Source organism: Canis lupus, chromosome 8 (genome assembly GCF_011100685.1).
Source record: "Canis lupus familiaris isolate Mischka breed German Shepherd chromosome 8, alternate assembly UU_Cfam_GSD_1.0, whole genome shotgun sequence".
Classification (NCBI taxonomy): domain Eukaryota; kingdom Metazoa; phylum Chordata; class Mammalia; order Carnivora; family Canidae; genus Canis; species Canis lupus.
The window spans coordinates 71,044,737-71,067,310 of NC_049229.1; the positions used below are offsets into that span (position 1 = coordinate 71,044,737).

A 22,574-nucleotide genomic window follows, 5' to 3' on the forward strand; every position below is an offset into this window, starting at 1 on the left:
GCGACAACCACGGGACAGCTATCCGGACACCAGTGACCCGGCTGACGGCACAAGGCCCAGGCCCGTGAGAGGCCGGCGACCCTGGGGGAGCCCTCGGGAGACCGCATGGTGACCCAGTAGGCCAGCAGCACTGTCCAGACGAACCCGGGCCACCTGCGGTCCCACCGGAGCGAGCAAGTGGAACGGCTGCCTTCTGAGGCCTCTGCTGTGGGAGCGGCGGGGCCAGGGGCATCAGAGAGGGCGTGGGCTGCAGAGCTGGGCTGGCTTTGGGTGCCTGGGGTGCTGCTCGGATCCCCAGCTCTGAGAGGCGGGCCACAGGTCCCCTCCGGGAGGAGCTGCCTCGGGCTGGCAGTGGGAGTCCCCACAGGGACACTTGGCTGTCGGAAGCACCGGCGGCCCCTTGGTGCCACCCCCCTGGGCCCCCAGGCCAGACCGCAGGACTCCAGCCCTCAGTGGAGCATATTTATTGCGGGGAGGCGGCTGCTGGGGCTTCCCTGGCCGTTGCCCTCACAGCCTTCTAGGCTGGGAAGTGTGGGTCCTGCTGGCTGACTGCCTTTCCCATTACGGAGACTCCGGACCGAGATGCTTCTTCCCCTACCGCCCCGTCCCTTGTTCCTTCCACCCACCCACCCACCTCGCCTTCCTGCTCGAGCCTGTGTGTCCCCGGAGCATCTTCTTCCAGCCTGTGAAGCCACGTCGGGCCTGGCTAGAGCCTGGGGGTTTGGATCCCATCCCCAAATCACTGTGACCTTAGGTAAGCTTTCGTTCCTCTGCCTTCTCTTCCCTCCCTGGGAAGAAGGGGGCACTTCCTCTTTCTTTGGGTGACCTGGTGGGGAGGTGGCTACCAGCTGCCTCCCGGACTAAATGACAGGCATTTCCCCTGCTAACCTGGGCTGGGGCTGCAGGGCAGGAGGGGGCTGGGGATGTCCCAGTCTTTCTGGGAGCAGCCAGCAGGTCCCATGTCCCTATAGGCCTGTTCAAGCAAAGGGCCAAGGGCCAGCATGCTCTGCACAGCCCTCGGGCACCCCTGGGACCCAGCACAGGGTGGGGAGTGGAGCTGGGGCTGCCGTAGAGGCAGCCAGCCTGAGCCCGAGGCCCAGCCCCTACTGCATGAGGTTGGCGGAGTCATTCAGTCTTTGGGAGTCGAGGTAAAAGGAAACAGCGCTGGGTTCACTTGGTTGTCAGCGGGTATTTCCGGGCCCGCGCAGTGTGGCGCCGGGAGAGTGACCGAGCAAGGCAGGTGAGGCCCCTGTCCCCGAGCACTGCCAGGGAGACAAAGAGAGGGACACCCACACAACCAAGATAACCACAGGCTTCCTGTGACTGGATTAGTTGGCTAGGCTGGGACGGACCAGGAGGTAACCACTGGCCCGTCACATCTCTGCCCAGAACCTCCTTCCCTGCGTGGCATCGGGAAGGCCTTGTCAGGAGACGGAGCATAATCCACCACAAGCCCGACTTTAGCACTTAACGGGTTAGCTGCCAAATGGCTCCAAGGCTCCCAGCAGTGGGAGGGCAGCCCTGGGTGTGGGGCGTGAAGGCCAAGGCCAGTGCAGCATGGCCTCGGCTAGCACGCGGAGCTGCCCCATCTTCCATCCCCCCCACCTCCCAGCCCAGCGTGTGGTCTCTGAAAGCCATTTCCCAATAAAAGGAACAGGGATCTCTGGAGGAGTGACTGGTTTCAGATATGGGAGGAAGTGTACAAGGAGAGCCTGAGGGCCTTGTGCCAGGGCCCAAAGAGGCACCCAGAAAATAATGGGGTATCCAGAGGACATGGAGACCAACATAAAAGGCCTCCCACTGGCCTCCCACGGACCAGTTTGCCATCAAAGCAAAATGACTGATTGACACGCAGCCAAGAGAAGAATCCAAAAGTTCATGATGATAATACACCACCCGGGGATCACGCCTGGAGCCCAGAGAGACCACATGTACTCATTTCCTACCCAGACTATTTCAGGACACTCCAATCACCGGGGGCAAACATTCCTTACAGGAGGATTGCAGCTAATCCACGCAGAAGGACATGAAAATTACTAATTCACAGTCTGCTACGAAATCACGGACCTAATCAGAGATCATCAGTGGCTGCCAAAACCATCAAGTAGACGGGATGGCAGGAGAGAGCTTGGGAACGCTTCAGGCTGACCCGGAACCTACCACCAATGTCAACGGTCCTCAGAGGACTGAGCAGAGTAGAAGCAGCAGGATCTGCGTCTCCACCTGGACATCAACTGCACCAGCAGAATCTGCCTGACGTCATTATTTTGGAAATCTGGAGCCTACTGAAGCCTTGCAATTCCCAGGGCAAGTCTTGGACGATAAACGGTGATGACAGTCCATCAGTCTCAGCTCGCGGCACTATAGCAGATACCCAGCCCATGGCCGGCGGCCGTGTGCCCGTTCCTGGAGCTGCCTGGGGCAGCAGGAAGCCTGTCCTCCAAAGATCTGGATCTGTGTCTTCATGCAGAGGAGTAGACACGGAGGCAGGTGGGCTTTATTGCTGCAGGCCCCTCCCCCGGAGCTGAAGCAGCCTCCAGGGGACTTAGTAGCCAATGTCTTTCTTACCCACCCCCACCTTCCTCTTTTTCCCCTTGGGATCCAGACATTGGAGACCAGGACCTATTCAAAAGCAAATGCACATGTGGAGGACATGAGAAAGTCACTGCACCTGCCCAAGGGGAGATGCGGGCCCGGGAAATGTCCAAGGAAGCCTTCAGGTTATACTGAGGCTGGTCCCTGGCACGAGGAGGCCCACAACCATAACAAAATAACAACAGTGGCAAAGGTCGAGGAAGCCGAGCCCCCATCACCAGTTACTACATTATTATTCAACTGTCCAGTTTTCAGCAAGAACAAAACACAAGGCATAGAAAGAAATGGTCCATTCAGAGGAAACCCTAGGCCAAGGGAAACCGTCCCTGAGGAAGACCAGATGGCGGACCTACGAGACGAGGAGGTTAAGACATTTTAAAGATACTCAGGGAACTGAAGGAGGATGAGGGAAAAGTCCAGAAAACAAGGTATCACTCAAACAGGAACCGCAGTAGGGAGAGGAAACACTCACGAGGGGAGCGAAGTCCAAAGCTGGAGGTACAATACCAGAAGCGAAGAATTTACTGGAGGGATTCAGCAGCAGGTGAAGCACGCAGAAGAATCAACAAATTCAAAGATGGGATATATTGAAACAGCCAAGTCTGAGGTCAAAAAGAATAAAGCCGGGGATCCCTGGGTGGCTCAGCGGTTTAGCGCCTGCCTTTGGCCCAGGGTGCAATACTGGAGTCCCGGGATCGAGTCCCACATTGGGCTCCTTGCCTGGAGCCTGCTTCTCCCTCTGCCTGTGTCTCTGCCTCTCTCTCCCATGTCTATCATGAATAAATAAATAAATAATCCTAAAAAAAAAAAAAAAAGAAAGAAAGAATAAAGCCTGATGGAAGGGAGCAGAGCCTAGGGGACCATCAGATGAACAAGGTACAGACGGTGGGAGTCTCAGGAGGAAAAGAGGCCAGGGACAGGTTATCTGAGGAAGTAACAGCCAGAAATCTCCCCAAGTTTTAGGAGAGATGCAAATATAAACACCCAGGAAACTCAACGAACCCCAAATAAGATGAACTCAGGGACCCTCACGCAGACACGTCATAACTAAGCTGTCCAAGGCCAAAGAGAGTCTTGAAAGCAACAGGAGAGAAGCAAGTCACCACATAGGAAGGAGCCTCCGTAACACAAGCCCGTTTCCCCGCGGAAGGCAGGGGCCAGCGTATCAGAGGGCTAAAGCAGCCCTACGCCGGGAAAGCTGTGGAGAAAGGAAGACCAGCAAACCAAAAGCTGAAGGAGTCTGTTGCCGGCGGACCTGCCCTGCACGAAGTCCTCAAGGGGATGAATGGCAGGGCACTGGGCGGCAAGGCGAAGCCCTGCGACGAAGCGAAGACCTCAGCAAAGGCAAATGCACAGGCCACTATAAAAGCTACTCTTACTCATAGTAAATGACACTGGTTTGTTGCTCCACTTTTTGTCTTCTCCATGATTTAACAAACTACCATCTTAAAAAGTCTAAAAGCTAATATTATTGTGGCTTCACTTTCTATTTTTTTTTCTGAATAATTTAGAAGACCCATAGGTTAAAAGAAAAACAATTACTGGCTTAAACTTTTGGACACACACGTGTAAAGTACACACATAGTGTCTATGTGACACTAAGAACCGAAAGAGGTCAGGGCAGCTGCCAAGGAGCTGGGTTCTTGCATGTTATTGAAGCTAAGGTGGTCTAAATTCAAAGAAAACGTACTAAGAAATGAGGGGGAATATATTCCACCACAAAAAAAAAAAAATCAAGTAAATGCAAAAGAAGACAGTAGCATAGGAAATGAAGAACGGTCACCTGTAGGAGATACAGAAAATGGGGAACAAGATGCCAGAGGTCAGTCCTTCCTTGCCCTGGACTGCCCACGTGGGAGGGAGTCAACTCTCCAGTCAAAAGACACAGGTTGGCAAAATGGATTTGATTTTTAAAAACAATTTTTTTTAATTTTTATTTATTTATGATAGTCACAGAGAGAGAGAGAGAGAGAGAGAGAGAGGCAGAGACACAGGCAGAGGGAGAAGCAGGCTCCATGCACCGGGAGCCCGACGTGGGATTCGATCCCGGGTCTCCAGGATCGCGCCCTGGGCCAAAGGCAGGCGCCAAACCACTGCGCCACCCAGGGATCCCGGATTTGATTTTTTTTAAAAGATTTGTTTATTGGGACACCTGGGGGGCTCCGCGGTCGAGCACCTGCCTTCAACTCGGGTCATGACCCAGGGCCCTGGGATTGAGCCCCACATGGAGCTCCCTGCTCCCCACATGGAGCTCCCTGCTCAGCCCGCTTCACCACCACCACCACCACCACCCCCAGTGCTCCCCCCTGCTGGTGCTCTCTCTCTCTGTCAAATACATAAATAAAGCCTTAAAAAAAAAAGAAAGAAAAAGATCATCCGTGCAAATAGTAACCACAACAGAGCAGGGTGGCTGTGCTCAGACAAAATATACTTTACTTTTATTTAAAAAAAAAAAAAAAGATTTTGGGGGGATCCCTGGGTGGCTCAGCGGTTTGGCGTCTGCCTTTGGCCCAGGGCGCAATCCTGGAGTCCTGGGATCAAGTCCTGTGTCAGGCTCCTGGCAGGGAGCCTGCTTCTCCCTCTGCCTGTGTCTCTGCCTTGCATGCGCGCGCGCTCTCTCTCTATCATAAATAAATAAATAAAATGTTTTAAAAAAAAGATTTTATTTTTAAGTAATCTCTACACCCAATGTGGGACTCAAACTCACAACCCTGAGATGAAGAGTTGCATGCTCTACCAACTGACCCAGCCAGGCACCCCAGGAAAAAACAGACTTTAAATTAAAAAAAAAAAAAAAAAGGGGGGGGATCGCTGGGTGGCGCAGCGGTTTGGTGCCTGCCTTTGGCCCAGGGCGCGATCCTGGAAGACCCAGGATCGAATCCCACGTCGGGCTCCCGGTGCATGGAGCCTGCTTCTCCCTCTGCCTATGTCTCTGCCTCTCTCTCTCTCTGTGAGACTATCATAAATAAATAAAAATTTTAAAAAAATTGTTAAAATAAATAAATAAATAAAATTTGTTAAGAGACAAAGAAGTACATGATATATTAATAAAAGGTTCAAAACAGCCAGGAGGAAAAGCTATTGTATTTTTTTTTTCTTTTATCTTTTCTTTTTTTTTTTTTTTTTTTTTTGCGGGGAGTGGGGGAGAGCAAGTGCGAGCGGGGTGAAGGGAAGGGAGAGAAAAATGCCAAGCTGGGTTCACAACCTAACAGGGCCTGACATGGGGCTCAATCTCATGACCCTGAGATCATGAGCTAAGCATAAAGAATTGGATACTTGGGCAGCCCTGGTGGCGCAGCGGTTTATAGCGCTGCAGCCTGGGGCGTGATCCTGGAGACCCTGGATCGAGTCCCATGTCAGGCTCTGCATGGTGCCTGCTTCTCCCTCTGCCTGTGTCTCTGCCTCTCTCTCTGTGTGTCTCTATGAATAAATAAATAAAATCTTAAAAAAAAAAAAAAAAAAAAAGAATTGGATACTTAACCAACTAAGCCACCCAGGGGCCTCGATAAAAAGCAATTATTGACATTTACACATCTAATAACAGATCATCAATATGTAGGAAGCAAAAATCATCAAATTGAAAGAACTGATAGTCCTAAAATAATAATAATAATAATACTTATACCCTACTCCCAACGGATAGAACAACCAAAGAGAAGATAAGGAAACAGGATTTGAACAACACAATAAACTGACCAGATCCGACACACACACACACAGCACCGCACTCAACAAACACCACCACACATCTTCTCAAGTGCACAATGGGCAATTCTCCAGGATGGACCATAAGTTAGCACAAATAAGTCTCAAGAGATTTAAGATAAATAACATACAAAGTATCTTCTCCAACCACAACAGGATATAGACCTCAATAACTGAAGGAAAACTGGGAAATTCAGTTTTCCAGTGTAGAAATTAAACAGTACACTTAAAAAATATATTTATTTTTATTTAAAAAAAATTTTTTAAAGATCTTATTTGAGGGCAAGCCCGGGTGGCTCAGTGGTTTAGCGCCGCCTTCGGCCCAGGGCTTGATCTAGAGACCCGGGATCGAGTCCCACGTCGGGCTCCCTGCATGGAGCCTGCTTCTCCCTCTGCTGTGTCTCTGCCTCTCTCTCTCTCTCTTTCTGTGTCTCTCATGAATAAATAAATAAAATCTTTAAAAAATAAAAAAGTAAAGAATTGACAATACTTTTCAAACTTTTCCCAGAAAATTGAGGGAACATCCCCTAATTTGTTTTATGAGACCAGCATCACCCTGAGACCAAAGCTTTTGAAAGAAACTACAAGATATCTACTGACCAATATCTCTTATGAACATTGATGCAAAAATCCTCAACAAGGGACTCATGGGTGGCTCAGTGGTTGATCATCTGCCTTCGGCTCAGGACGTGATCCCATCGAGTCCCACATTGGGCTCCTGCAAGAGCCTTCCTGCATGGAGCCTGTTTCTCTTCCCTCTGCCTGTGTCTCTGCCTCTGTGTCTCTCATGAATAAATAAAACTTTTTAAAAAATCCTCAACAAAATATTAGCAAACTGTATTCAGCATCATGTTAAAAGGATTATACATCATGACCAAGTGGGGTTTATTCCTGGAATGTAAGGATGGTTCAACATATGAAAATCGATCAGTGTAATTCATCACGTTAACAGAATGAAAGAACGGAGCACCTGGGTGGCTCAGTTAACTGTCCGACTCTTGATCTCAGGGTCATGAGTTCAAGCCCCACGTTAGGCTCCATGCTGGGCATGAAGCCTACTTAAAAATTTTAAAAAAACAAAAAAAAAAACAAAAAAACATGACAGATGAAGACGTTGGAGTGAATAGGGTGCCTGAGTGGTTCAGTTGATTTAGTGTCTGACTTTTGATTTTGGCTCAGATAATGATCTCAGGGTCGTGGGATCAAGCTCTATATCAGGCTCCATGCTGGGTATGGAGCCTGTCTAAGATTATCTCTCTCCCTCTGCCCTTCCCCCGCTCTAAAAATAAAACCAGAGTGAAAGGACAAAAACCACATGATCATCTTAATGCAGAAGAAACATCTGAAAAAATCCAACACCTTTCCATGATAAAAAGACTCAATAAACTAGGGATAGAAGGAATCTAAATTAACACAATAGAAACCATATATGAAAATCCCACAGTACTGAAAGCCTTTTCTGTAAGATCAAGGAGAAGGTAGGGATGCACGCTTTTGTCATTTCTATTCAACATGGTACCGAACATCCTAGCCAGAGCAATTTAAGAGAGAAAAAGAAATAAAAGTAATCCAAATTGGAATAGAAGTAAAACCATCTTTGTTCACAGATGATATGATCTTCTATGTAGAAAGTCCTAAAGATTCCACAAAGAAACTGTTAGAACTAGTAAATCAGTAAAGTAGCAGGATACAAAGTCAACACACAAAAATCAGTTGCATTTCCTATACAACAATCCATCTGAAAAGGAAATTAAGGAAACAATTCACAATGGCATAAAAAAGAATAAAATGCTGGGGCAGCCCTGGTGGCACAGCGGTTTAGCACCGCCTGCAGCCCAGGGTGTGATCCTGGAGACCCCGGATTGAGTCCCACATCGGGCTCCCTGCATGGAGCCTGCTTCTCCCTCTGCCTGTGTCTCTGCCTCTCTCTCTCTCTGTGTCTCTCATGAATAAATAAAATCTTTAAAAGAAATATATAAAAAAAGAATAAAATGCTTAGGAATTAACTTGACCAAGGAGGGAAAAGACTTGTACTCTAAAGACTACAAAACATTACCACCTCAAGAAATTAAATAAGACAGATAAATGGAAAGGTATCTCATGTTCATGGGGAAGGCTTAATATTATTAAGATGTCAATACTGATCAAGACCCTATGTGCTGGAGTGGACAGGGTCTTTGTGTCCAGGAGGAGAAGATGCAAGGAGACAACCGTCCTGCTTCATGGGTGCTCGGCTGTCTTCAGTTGTCCTGGCTCTGGTGCCCATGCAGCACATCTTAGAGGCTGGGCCCTGGACACCAGACCCCAGGACTTAATGTATTTAATTATCTTTCCCCTTCACTAGGCCAGGATTTCTTAACAGTAGTACTATTGACATTTAAAATTTTTGATAAGTGTTTATATTTATTTAAAATAAAAATCAAAGACTCATAACCATAAGAATAGTTAACACATCCCTCACTCACAAGAACTACTCTCTTAACAAATTTCAAGCATACAACACGGTGTTAACTACAGTCACCAGGCATACTTGGACGTTAGATCCCCAGAACGTATTAACCTCTAACTGAAAGTGGGTATCCTGTGGCCGACATCGCCCCATTGCCCACCCCCACTGGACTCCCACACCACCCTCGCCCTGCCTACATGCCCTGCCTGCTGGCCCCTGCATTGCCTTGTCCCATTCCTGTGGTCATGGATTGAGGTGTGCGGCAGCAGCTGCTCTGGGCTTCTGCTCAACACACTCCCAGGAGTGCTTCACATCACACCCAGACTCTGTACACCTTCTCTCCAGCCTGAGGGCTACCCTCTAGCTCCGAAGCACAGAACACAATAGGGTCTTCTCGGCACCCACAATTGTGCAACCTGGAACTGCAACAGGTATCAATGCCCTCCGTGAACTCCAGCCAAGAGGAGAGTAGGGTCATCCTGTGAATTCTCTCATCCTAGCACCCTGGATTCTTCAGAGATGCTGCTGGCATCTCTGAAAACGTACCATGAGATGGAGCAAATCAGTTTGTCCTGAAGCTGTGGCTGGTTCGGTAATGTTCCGTCTTTTATTTGCTCTTCTTCGTTCCTTTTCTCCTCACTTCTGCTTCCTTGGACTATACTTCCTGATAAAGAGTTGGCATGTGAGCTTCTGCCTCTGGCTCTATTTTCCAGGGAAGCTGGCAGTGCACAGTCCTCTGACTCACCACTCTGTTGAGCACACCACAGGCTGGAGTGAGAGATGAGCATCTGTCAGGACTCACCTTTGCTAGTGGTGAATTTAAGCAAATTTAAGCAAAAAGAAGACTCATGAAAAGGGTATTGGGCTTCTCAAAATAAAATTAGAACTATGACCCAGCAATTCCATGTCTTGTAATATACTCAAAAGAATGGAGGGCAGGACCTTGAAGAAATATTTGTACACCCATGTTCATAGCAGCCCTATTATCCACACAGCCAAAAGGTGGAAACAACCCAAACATCCATCAACAGATGAATATATAAACAAAATGTGGTCTATCCATATAGTGAATATTATTCAGCCTCAAAAGGAAGGGAATCTGGGGCACCTGGCTGGCTCAGTTGGAAGAGCACATGACTCTTAATCTTGAGGTCGTGAGCTCGAGCCCCACACCGGGTGTAGAGATTACTTAAACAAATAAAACTTAAAAAAAAAAAAAAAAACGGAAGGGAATCTGAGATATATTACAACATGGATATACCTTGAGGACTGTCTTAGTCTACTCAGGCTGCTATAACAAAATGCCACAAATTCAGTAGCTTATAAACAACAGGAATTTATTCCTCACAGTTCCGGAGGCTGAAAGTCCAAGGTACCAGCAGATTTAGTGTCTGCTGAAGTTCTGCTTCCAGTTGCTACATGGCTATCTTTCCGCTGTGTCCTCACATGGTGGGAAGGGCAAGGGAGCTCTCTGGGGTGAGTGCTAATCTCATTTACAAGGGCTTCACCTTCATGAACCAATCACCTCCCAAAGGCTCCACTTCCAAATGCCATTACACTGGGCGCTGTGTTTCAAAATATGAATTTTGGAGGACTTCAACACTTAGTCTATGACATTACACTACATGAGGTAATCTAGTCACAAAAAAAGATAAATATGATTCTACTTCTACGAGGTCCCTAGAGAAGTCAGATTCACACACCCAAAAACAGAGAAAGTGGAGGAGGATTCTTCCTAAAGAATTGCAACCAAAAGGGGTAAGAATTGAGTTTATGTTTCTCTTTCCCTGAGACCACTGCCCCATGCCCACTGCCAAAGTGGAGAAGTGCAGTGGACACCACATCCCCATCACCTTGAACTAACTGAAAACAGAGTTCAAGGCTAGCAGAAAACCCCAGGAGATTTCTGGAAGTGAGAACCACAGAGAGGATGAGACCTAAAATCTATGTATAAACTGTGCTCATGTCCCTGGCTGACCACAAGTTTATGTGTGTGCTACAAACCCCAGGGTGATCAGAAGAGCAGAGAGGAATCTAGAAAGGCAGCTAGATGAGATCTGTGAGTTTATTGCTTTTTAACTGCATGCATTCCCCAAATATGTATAGCTTGGGGGATAGAAAGCTGAAGCTTTACTGCCTTGGGGGACCAGTGGGCATAACCTGATGCTGGCAGAGAAGCTGTGAATTTAGAAGGGAATCCTCAGAAGCAAGGGAGCCACAGGGATAATGAGCTCCTATGTATATATTTTACTGAAATCCTTGACTGACTCAGGTAACAAAACCTGGAGCTAGAAGCGGAAAGGAATGAGCAGAGATATTAACTGCTTGTAATATGAACATAGGCACTTTACTGCCCTCTTAAGCTATGACAATAACACAACCATCATAAGAACACAACAGAATCCAGAGTCACTATTATGTATTATCCAAAATGTCCAATCTTCAACCAAAAATTAATAGACATACAAAGAATCAGGAAGGTATGGTTCGTGATCAGGAAAAAGAGTCAGTAGAAACTGACTCCCAAGTGAACCCAGCTGTTGGATTCAGCAGACAAAAATTTCAAAACATCTATTATAGGGATGCATCAATCATTAGGAGATCGTTATTTTAATGACGGGGCAGATATGGAAACTTAAAAGAGTTTTAAGAACTATTAAAAATGGAATTTCTAGAGCTGAACAGTATGAAAACAAATGAAAATTTTGTGTTTTTTTTTTTTTTAAGATGGCCTGACTAGCAGATTAGAGATGGCAGAAGAATTGGTGAACTTCTAGAGCAACAGAAATTAAACAATCCAAGAAATGGAGAATAAAAGATTGGAAGAAAAATGAACAGAGCCTCAACTATGTGTGGGACAATATGAAGCAGCCAACATGTGTCTGAGTCAGAAAGGACATGGAGAACGGGACAGGTAATGTATTTGAAGAAATAATAGAAAAACTACCTCGGATACTGTGGAAAGCATTAAAATTATAGATTCAAGAATTTCCATGAAAACAATGGAAACTACTCCTAGGAACATCAAAGTCCAACTGCTGAAAACCAGAGTGAGAAAAATCTTGAAAGCAGCAAGAGAAAAAGAACAGGTTATGTAGATGGGGAACAGTTCTATGATTAACAGCTGACTTCTCAACAGAAGACTTTGGAACATCACACTCCAAGTGCTAAAATGAAAAACTGGCAAACAAGAACTCTATATCCAGCAAAACCTTCAAAATGAAGGCAAAAGAAGGAAATTTTCAATAAAAACTGAAAGAATTTGTTCCAAGCAGGTCTTCACTGTAAGAAATGCTAAAGGAAGATGGTCAGGGTAAAAGGAAATAGCCTCCAAATAACCTCAGAACGACAGGTCGGGATGGGCGCCCATGGAATTGGTAAATATGTAAGAGACTAGATGGATCATTCCAGTTCCAGCCGGAAGCCAGAAGCCACCCAAATTCAAACAGAGAAGTTTTAACAAAGAATTATAAGTTGGTAAGAGATGGTTAACTCCTAAAATGGACAAAAGAGATCTTTAAGGATTACAGAAATAGCAAAAGCAGAAAAGAGCTGTTGCTTCTATGGCTTGGGGAGAATAAATTAAGAACTTAGGAGGAGGATGTGTGCCCCTAAGGCTGAGATGCGAGCTCCAGGGAACGCGCAGCCCAGCAGTGGCAGAAACAGGACAGAAGGTGCTGGCTGAGGCCGGCTCGTAGGAAGTGACCCACTGTTGGCCAAGAGACTCCCTGGAGAGCGAGCCCCCGCGGGGCTCCTGCGAGCTGCCTGCGGCCACCGGTGGACGGAAAGCCCAGGGACCGGGAGGGAAGCGAGGCTGGGCTGAGGCCTCGCGGCGGCCCTCTAGCGCCCTCTATTGGCAAAGCCTAGCGTGGCTGGGGCAGGCGGAAGGAAGCGTCACAGGGGCCAGCTCCAGGTTCATGGCGCAAGGCAGAGAAGGGCAGATTTGGAGCTGAGGCCAAGCACTGAAAACCGATGAGCTATATATTAACTTCTACTTCCTAGAGCTTCTTTAAAAGACATTATTGTTGAAAGCAAAAGTAATAACACTGTATTTGCTGTGTTTATAACATTAACATCCTTTAGATGACAATACCCGTATGGGTGGGCTGGGGTGAATGGAAATGCACTGTCGCTGTGTTTTGTTGTTGTTTTTTTTCTTTTAAGATTTTATTTATTTATTCATGAGAGACACACACACAGAGAGAGGGAGGCAGAGACACAAACAGAGGGAGAAGCAGGCTGCATGCAGGGAGCCCGATGTGGGACTCGATCCAGGGTCTCCAGGATCACGCCCTGGGCTGCAGGCCGCGCTAAACCGCTGCGCCACCAGGGCTGCCCTGTCGCTGTGTTTTACCTAAGTAATCCAGAACTAATTCCACGTAGATGGGAATAAGTTAAAATTTGTATTTTAATCTCTAGAGCAATCTTTCAAAGGACAATATATGCAAAGACATACAGATGGAAATCCAATAGGAAAATTACAAAAGATTAAAAAATATTGTATTAACACAAAAGAAGGCGGGAACAGAGGAACCCACAAAGGGGAGACAAAGAGCAAAACTGCAGACCTAAATCTAACTTAACTGCAACCAAAAGGCCGTGTAGATATAATAACACTCCAGTTAAAAGTTAAACATTTCGGACTGGATAAAAAGCAAGGTGTGACTCTGCTGCATACTTAACAAAGGCGCAGATAGGTCGTATCTGGGAAAAGTCTGGAAAAAGCTATGCCTTGCAAACAGGAAGTCTAGGAAAGCTGGAGATTATACTAATATCACACAGCACCGACTTTAAGGGGAAGCATGTTATTAGAGACAAAGAGGAACAGCTCGTAACGATAGAAGGGCCAGCTCAGCAGGAAGACATAGCAACCGTAAATGGATATGCACCTCGTAACAGAGCTTCAAAAGGCAGGAGGCAAATCTGAAACTGTGCTCGGAGAGTTCACCTGTCCCAGCGCTGATACAGCAGCGAGGGAAACCTGTGACCCAGGGAGAGAGGGGAGCCCACAGAAATCTTGGGGGCATGGGAACCAGGTGGAGGCCCTGCTGCCGGGAACTGCCCCCAGATCACAACTGGAAGCACTTCCACGAGGACACCGCTGCCTCAGCTCTGGGCACAGACGCCCCCCGCAGGCTGCACCCACCCTTGCCACTCAGCCTGGACGCTGGAGCGTGACACGGCCACCTCCCCAGCCCAACACACAGTCCCTGGCTCTTCCGTTGCCTGCTCCTGCTCCATTTCCTGAGCTGACCCTGAGTCCACTTGGGCATCACATAAGCCACCCCACGTAGTGTCATCCTCCCTCAGTGGCTGTTTGTCCCATTTGCTGAGGAGTTGGGTTTGGAGAATGTAAAGACTCGCCCCAAGCTCTGCCGCAAGGAAGTGACGTGGACAGGATGTGAGCCAGAGCTTGTGTCCAGGGGGTCTATGGACTCCCTCCCTGCTGCTGAATACCTGTCAGGACGGGCTTGTCTCCAGGCCTCTGAGCCCCTCATCTCGGGGACCGTCAGTACTGTGGGGCTCAGAGGAAGGAGCACCCTCCCATCGGTGGGCTGGCCACAGCCTGGACGAGGCAGGATGAGGAGCCTGTGTCCGGGTGAGGAAAGCCGGCTCTGGAAGAGCCCTCCCAGTTGCCTAGGTAACAGTGAGCAGCACAGGGCCCCTCCAGGGTTGCTGTGGGACATGCCTGTCCCCACCCCATTCCTCAGGCTGCCTCCTGGGGGGTTCCTAGGGGAGGTGAAGTGAGGGCCACACAGTTAACACGGGTCCCCAGGGACCTGCCTGCCTGGTGGGAGAGCCCAATGAGCCCCTGGGCTCCATCCAGGTGCTAGAGGCAATTTGTGGAGGTACCAAAGGCCTGTGTGCATGTGGGGCTGTTGGGGAAGGGAGCCCCATGACTTTGGGGTCATTACTGTTCCAGGACTTCCTGGCAGGCTTGGCATGCAAAGTCCCCAAGAAGCCCTTTTGGGTGGATCTGAGCCCCCCAGCTTTACCCAGGAGAAGTCCAGAAGCAGATGCCAGTCTTGGTCCTCAGTCCATTCTCAAGGGACATCTACTGTGAGGGACAGTCCCCAGACGCTGAGAAGGCCCACTGGTGAGGCTCCAGCTGCCCCCCACCTCCTGCTCTGGGGCCCCCTTCCAGTGGGCATGTGCTCTGTATGTCTGTGAGAGGCCTCCTGTCTGCTGCTTGAATGTCCTGGGCATGCAGAGAGGAACTCACAAGTGGGGTCCAGGTTCCCAGAGGTGAGGCTTCAGAGGAAGTGGTGGATGGGACATAGGAGAACGCCTCAGAAGCTCACCTCCCTCCCGGAAAGCAGGTGAGCTTGGGGAGCCAGGGGGCATTAGACCCCCTGCCAGAGTCCCCCACGGAAGGAAGATGTCCTAAGGCTGGAGAGGGGCAGTCTTTCCTGTTCCTCAGGACATTCTGGGGCTGTAGAAACCCTGGAGGCTGCCCAGGGCCTGTCCTGCCCTCCTCCTGTGCCCTCAGGCCATGGGGAAGGATAGAGAGGGAGAGAGCAGGGTCCCATGAGGCTGGCCAGGCCACTGCAGGGACAGGCTCTCGGCTCCAACCAGCCACGGCCTGTTTGGGCTTTCTGTGCACCGTGCAAGGAGCTGTCAGGTGGGTGGCAACAATGATCTGGAGCCTAGGGTCCCTGACAGAAGGGGTGCCTGCCCATTTCTTAGCCCTCTGCCCCAAACAGACTTTATGACAGCAACAAAGAATACAAGTGCTGCCTGGGGTCTGCTCAGAAGGCCTTCAGGCAAGGCAGGGAAGGGTTGCTTGTTTGGCCAGCGCTGCCAAACCTGGGCAGAGAGGCGGGTGGCGTTGTGGGGGCCAGAGTCGGCCGAGGACCAGGGTGCTCCAGCTCTGGCAGCCGGCCTGCCCTCTGTCAAGATGCTGGAGGAGGGGGGCAGGGGAGGAGACCACACAGGACTGTGGGCAGGTCGTGCTGGCTCTCCCCTCCTTCCTCTCCCGGCGCCTTTACTGTCCAGCCAGGGTCTGGTGCAGAGGGAGTGCCCTCACTGACAGCCAGAGGGCAGGGACCGTGCTTCCACCTACGGGCAGCTTTGCTGGTGTGAGGAGCTTCTTGTCTGCCCGGCTGTGTGCCCCGGCCCAGCACAGGAAGGCCAGTGTTTGTGATGCCCACAGAGGGTGCTGAATGGATGCAGACACTGGAGGGAGGGCAGTCCAGAGGCCAGAACTGGGCCGTGGTCACACTCTCAAAACCCTAAATTACCCTTGCAAGTCAGCTTCTTGGGGGGGAGGGGTGGAATCCTCCTGACCCCAAGTCTGTACCTTCTGGTGATGTGTGTGCTCAGGCTCAGCTGCCCACCTGCATCCACCTGCACCCAATTCCCAGGGCGCCAGGTGCCTGGTGCTCTGACCCCAGGCCCAGGAACCAGCTGCTTGCACTTACAATTAAAAAGGAAGTCAGACACAAAACCCCTGTGCCCTTCAGGCCATGCCAGGAATAGTCACGAGGTGTGATATTTTGAAAACATGAGGTCGATGTCAAAGAGTGTGGCTCAGCCCTCCACCCAGACCTCTGGCGCCCTGGCTGCCGTATTTTGGTGCCTGAACCTTTTTAGCCTGCAGAACATGCCACTTCCAAGGAGGTTTGGACTGAAAAACCATCAGGCAGCAGCCTATTCTTATCAGCTGTGCAGGGGCACAGGGTGTGCCTGGGGGGGCCTGGTCTTTGCTCCCCCTGCGCCATGAGACTGAACCGCTCACACCCAGACTCGCCTCTGCGTATGGCCCAGTTCTCATCCACCTTCTCCGATGCCCTGGAAACATCTGCCACAGTGTATGGATTCTCTGTTGACCCCGAGCTGGGTGTCAGGCCCTGCTGCCCATGCTCTGGGTACCCCCAGGCCTGTCACCCTGGGAAGTCAGACTCATGGTGCCTGGAGTGCAGGTGAGGAGACTGCACCCTAAGAGTTAAGGGTGTTACAGAACTGATGTAGAGACCAGTACCCCTGCCCTGGCTCTGAAGTCCAGGGTACTGCTTTGGGGCTTCAGGGACGGTGGCTGGCCCTCAAAATGGTGGGGCCTGTCTCTTCATTATACTGGGCCTGTTTCCCAGCCCCGAGCAGGATAGGGTTCCTCGAGCAAGAGCCAGATGACCCTTCCCCATTCCCCCTGCAGCTCAAGGATCTAGGGTCCCACAGCCTGGGTCATCCCCCAGTGAGGTAGAGGCTCCCCATGCCTGCAGGCTGGGGTCTGGCTGCCTATTCCTGTCCCACCACCTGCCGGGTGGCCAGGCGGGGTGGGTTCCAGGGGCAAGACCCCAGCTATTTCTAGTGCCTTCTGCTCCAAAGCTGCGGTAAACACCGTGTCCCAGCCTCTCTCAGCCTAGAGACCTCCCCTCCCAATTGGCACGGCCAGGACTGCGGCTGTCACATGTCCCAGTGAGACCTGGAGGAGAATCTGTGACATTTCCTGCAGACTGTCCTCCTCCTGCCGCAGAAATCCCAGCTCCCTGACAAAGCGAGTCCTCCCCAGAGCTGGGTGTCTGGACCAGGCCACGCTCAGGGGCTGCAGTGCGACAAGGCCCAACCCCAGGCCCTGTGCATCCCCAGGCTGCCACCACTACCACCGGCAGCGCTCCACACGGTGCCTAGCTGCAAGTGTTGGCTCCGCGCTTGGTAACCCCTATTTTGCATATGTACCTTAATGCATTAGCATTTCAGGATTTATCTAGACAGCCCAGGCAACATCCTGCAGGCGCTAGTCCCAGGGGCTGGATGCTGGGGAGGGGGTGGACTGCGGTGTGCGGCTGTCCATCGGCTCCTGCTCCCAAAGCCGCAGTGGCGCCTGTGCGGGGAGGGCACCCCCATGGCTGCGCGCCGGCTTTCTGCGTGGTCAGAGCTGGCCGGGGCTGATATCTCTGCGCGATGCTTACCACCCACCCAGGGAAGTCTTCCTGGCTAATCATTCTGTTTTCCCAGAGCAGGTGGGGGCAGAGCCTCTCCCTGTCCATTATCTGGCAACAGCGAGGCACTGAGCACCCAGGCAGAACATTCTGGGTTTTGCTTGAATTAGCCAGGAAACAGCAGGGAATGTTTGAGATACGTGAATATTTGTGGCTCTGCAAGCCCAGAATCAACAAACAATAATCAGCAAATCAACAAAAATTATACCAACAATCAACAAATAATAATACACCAGGAATCCACAAGTAGCAGGAGCGAGACTGAGCATTCTGGAACCTCTCAGCTCGTTGATGGCCCTTCCTCAGTTTGCTGAGCACCTCCACGAGTCCAGCCCGGGTACCTCAAACCTGCTACCCTGTTCCTGGTGCTCTTTCCCAGGGAAGGGAGTCAGAGCTCGGAGAGGCCGTAGGGTACAAGCGCCCAGAAAACAGAGCGACAGCAAGGACATGGGTGCAGGCAGCTCATCTGGGAAAGGATCCAGGGAAGCAGGCAGGAGACCCAGACAGAGCCACTGCAGGCAGAGGGCTAGAGCTGCTCACCTCTGCAAACTCTCAGGGCTCAATCTGCTGGGGACGCTGAGACACCATCTAGCAAGCACCCTGGGACGGCAATCAAAAGGCAGGAAGGCTGGGAGCTGGCCTGGGGCTCTCCTGGCTTCAGGGAGACCCGAGACCCTTGAGGCTCATCACCCAGCACCGTCCACCTTGGCTCTGCAGATACTGGGGTACAGGCTAGGGACACCCTGAGAGCCTGGCCCAGGTGCATTCTTCACACCATGTGGCCTTGGAAAAGGAGGTGACAATGATGTCAAGAAGGCCTGCTCCTACAAAATGCCCCAGAGAGTCACAGGCCAACAAAAGCCTTTGCTTTTCAACCACAGCAATGCACTCTAGGAGCCTCCTGCCCAGAGCTCAGTGACCCTACTACTGGGTCCCCTGTCATCAGGAACAAGGATGTGGTCACAAAGCAGGGTGTCCCCACTTTGGCAAAGCCTGCATGGATGAGGACAGACATCCAGGGCAGCTCTGTCAGGGCCCAGATGGGGGAGAGGAATCCAGGGCTTAGGGGGTCAGGGTGGGGCTCTTGAGAGCAACCACTGGGGCCCTAGGAGGAAGTCACAGGGTTGTCGGAGGTCCAGAATGCAGACAAGTCCATCCAGAAGTGTCTGTGTTTTATGCTGTGTGTACTGGCTAAGCTGTGTTTCCAAGAACTGGCTCACTGCTGGCGGGTGCCCTGCGGTGTGGGGGGCCAGAGGTGCCTGGCTCCTACCCGCACGTGCTGGAGGTCCACGCAGCTGCCCTCAGACCTCACCTGCACTGCTCAGGAGCTGCATGACCCTCCGTGAGTTACTTCCCCTCTCTGGGCTTCAGAGGTGATGGAACCTCCGCATGGGGGCGGTAGTGAGTATTAAGTGAGAGAAGGGGGTACACTCAGGGCCCAGGGAGAGCCAGCACTGGGGGGGGGGTACCACTGTTATGATTATCATTACAGTCATCACCGTGATTGGACAGGCTGCCCTTTCTTTTCAAGATGCTCTGTGTGGCTTCTCTCATGACCCTCTTTTGGGGCCATGGCTGATCAGCTCCTGTGGCCCCTCCCCACCCCTCCCCACTGTCCCTCCTTTCTTCTCCTCCCTCCTCCTCCGTCAGGATTTGAATCCTGGCAGGAGCCAGCTAAGGCCACAGCCTAGTGCCAAGCCCTCCCTGTGGAGGCTGGGGGACAGGTCTGGAGGGTGGGGTATGGGCTTAGGTGGGAGGGGAAGAGGGGTGAGGACCTGTGTGTGCACCTAATATTTAGAGAGCAGCTCTTTTTAACCCAGAGCAAACGGAGAGGGAAAAAGGCATTCATGGAGCTTTCCCCCAATTTATAGTGAAAATACCTTTATGGATACCCATAGACAGAAATTATACCCTCACAATAAATACTTCCTAGATTATTTTGCAGGTGAATGGGCCTGCCTGCCTGCATGTCACCAGAATGTTCTCTCCAGGTGTAACTGGGAGTCTGGTGGGTCCCAGGCTGTTTCCTGGGCCATGTGTGTGGTGGAGGTTAAGGCAGCCTGGGGACCCTCTACAGCCAACACCCCAATTCCCCCTCTTCTCTTGCCACTTTACCCACCAACCAGGGCCAGGTGCTACGGGACCCCATCCTGCCTGAGACCTCTGCTCTGCTCCACTGGCTCGGCCCCTTCCTCACAGACTCGGGCTCAGGGCCATCTTGCCTCTAGCCCTGGCCCTACTTCCTCACTTCCTAGGAGCTGCCTACCTGTCCTCGAGGGTTCCTGCCCCTCCATGGCAGAGAAATGGTTTGGGCCAGTCTTCTGGAACCTCTGGACCTGATGCCCTTTACAGCCTCGAGCTATGACTTAGAAAAGAGCACCTCTTCCTAAAGATACCTTGTTACACGTGATGGCAAGTGGCCACACATGCTGTGTGATTAGAGCACTGCCCTTTTCTGTATACAGGCTTTAGATACCCACACTGGGAGTGGCGCCTTCCTAGATGTCTGACTCCGTGAAATGCACAACCTGTGCGACTTCACGGGGCTACCCTGGAAGGGCCCTTCTTTGGAGCTGCCTAATGCAGTTGCTCTTTCAACAGTGCGCTCTGAACCACGTCTGTGCCCTGATGGGATCTCTTCAGTTACCTCTAGATTCCTCTCCACATCCTTTAGGCCCTGCCCCTTGCCAGCTTTCTCCAGGATTCCCTCTATTAGGCTGGGCTCCAGCTCACCTCAGAAAGGCCTTCCCAGCTACTGGGCTTTCCTGGAGGGCTCATGCCCTGATTCATCTGTGATTTATATTTGCTGTGGGATCGTGTTCTGATGGTCTCCTGACTGCAGGTGCTGTGGGGAGCCCCGAGTGCTGACGGCCAGTGTGGCCCCACCTGCAGAAGGCCTGTCCCAAGGAGGTCCTGGGCAGAAAAGGACTGAATGAATAACCAAGGTCTCCTCGAAACTTGCCTCTCTGCTGTTCTCAGCACCTGCACCGCCTGGCCAATCTCCCAACCCTCGGCTCCTCCTGGGTCCCCCTCTCAGCAGTGGCACCACCATCCACTCAAGCACCAATCCCCCCTCCTGGTCCCCAGGCCACAAACCCTGTCTCTGCAGCCTCTATCGGCGTCCCAAAACCAAGCCTCTTGTCTTATGCTCCTTGCCCAGCTCAGGCCCTCGGCACCCTCCCCAGGAACCCACCTCCACCCTCCACAACTCTGTTCTCCACATGGGCCAGCAGGAGGTTTGTCCAGAATGCATACCTGGCCAGCACCCCCTTCTTCTGTGGCTGCCCTTGGCCCTAAGGTAAACCCCAGCCTCCTGGGCCTTCAGCACCCTGGCTCTCTATCTGGATGTCCTCGGCTGGCCGGCTCAGATATCCCCTCTCAGGAAACCCCTGCAATGACCCCAACGCCCCCCCCCACACGCTCTGGGTACACCCCCACATGTCCACATTGTGGGCATGAAGTTGTTTCCCCACTAAAGGGAAGCCCTTTACGGCCAAGACCATGTCAAGACCTCATATTCCCTCCCCTTGGGGCAGACTCAGCCCTGGCCCATGGTCATCATTCTTTATCTGCTTTGGTCACTCAGGGTTCAGATCTCTGGCTGGCCACGGGAGCTACTGTGTGTTCTGGAGCAGAGACACATCAGTGGTGATTTCTGAAGGACCGGAGCGGCCAAGAGGTCCTAGGCTGGCAGCCTGTGCACAGCAGCGGCAGCCCCAGTTTTTCGGAATGGGACTCATTAGGGTGCTGCTGGTCTCGGGCACGAGGGGCCTCTGCTGTGCCCACCTAGTGTCCCACCTAGCACCTAGTAGGAAAGGGATGTGTACAGGTGGAAAGGTCTCTAAGTGGAGCCCCTCCTGGGTGGCATGAGAATGAGGTCCTGAGGAGGAAAGTTCAGAGGGAACCAGTAGGGTGTGTGGATAGGGGAGAGCAGACACCTGTGCCCCAAATGTGCATAAAAACGTCCAGTCGGTACAGCCTGTCTTCCCTTCCCTCTACCGTCCATCACTCCATCACAACGACCTCAGCCCAACACCTCTACTCCTGTCAGGAGGGAGCAACAACCACTAGGTCGCCAGCCAGAGGGCCCTACGGCCCCAGAGAGGCTGGTGGGAGATCCCACAGACAGACGCCGGCTGAATCCTGGGAGGTGATGAGCTCACCGTCCAGCAAGGCTGATTTTCATCTTCTAAGTATAGACGAAATTGCATTCTTGGAATATATATAAATCCTTATTTTGGGGTTGGCCAATTGGTGCCAACATCTGATGTCGACAAGAGGTTTTTTTTTGCCTGTCTGTATCTTCAGGACGGTGGTATATCGGGAAGGTTGGTCACTTGACCAATGGTCACCCTGAACAGCTCTGGCCTGAGAGGGGGACAGAATGGGTTTAGGAAGCCCAGGATTTGTGAGCTAATTCCTCTAGTGACAGTGCACACAGAAAAGAGCTGGTGGCCCTGAGAAGTCACTCAAGGACACCCGCCTTTTCATTTATTTTGATAGGTGGAATTTAGTTTTAATTATTTAAGAGAATACTTCATGAGATATTTTCAAAGAGAAATGAGATCTTAATAATCTAAGCTCTCATTACAGCCCTCAGCTATTAAATCTTTATACAATTCTGCTGGAAACTCAGGAGGAGGCTGGGATTGCAGGACCGTGGACTCGGGGTCTGAGTGAGTGGAAAGCGGTGGCTCCAGTGTGGCTGTTATCTCCCCATCTGGGGCCTCAAGTTCAAAGGGTGAGGACTGCTTCCCAGGGTGAAAGTGCAGGAGGGAGGAATATGCTCACAACCACTGAGAATGGGGAAACTGAGGCAGGGGTGGAACCAGCTGCTGGAATCCATTGGGGTTGTCTAAGGAGACCTGGAAGCTGTCTTCCACAAA

General features: G+C 51.2%; 1 non-coding gene across 1 annotated transcript; it reads right to left on the minus strand.

Annotated features, from left to right (window-relative positions):
- Nucleotides 1–17,983: 17,983 nt before the first annotated feature.
- MIR8882 (microRNA mir-8882) lies at nucleotides 17,984–18,128 on the minus strand. Its single transcript, NR_128841.1, has one exon. It is a non-coding gene; the product is annotated as a microRNA mir-8882 (primary transcript).
- Between the last annotated feature and the right edge of the window lie 4,446 nt (nucleotides 18,129–22,574).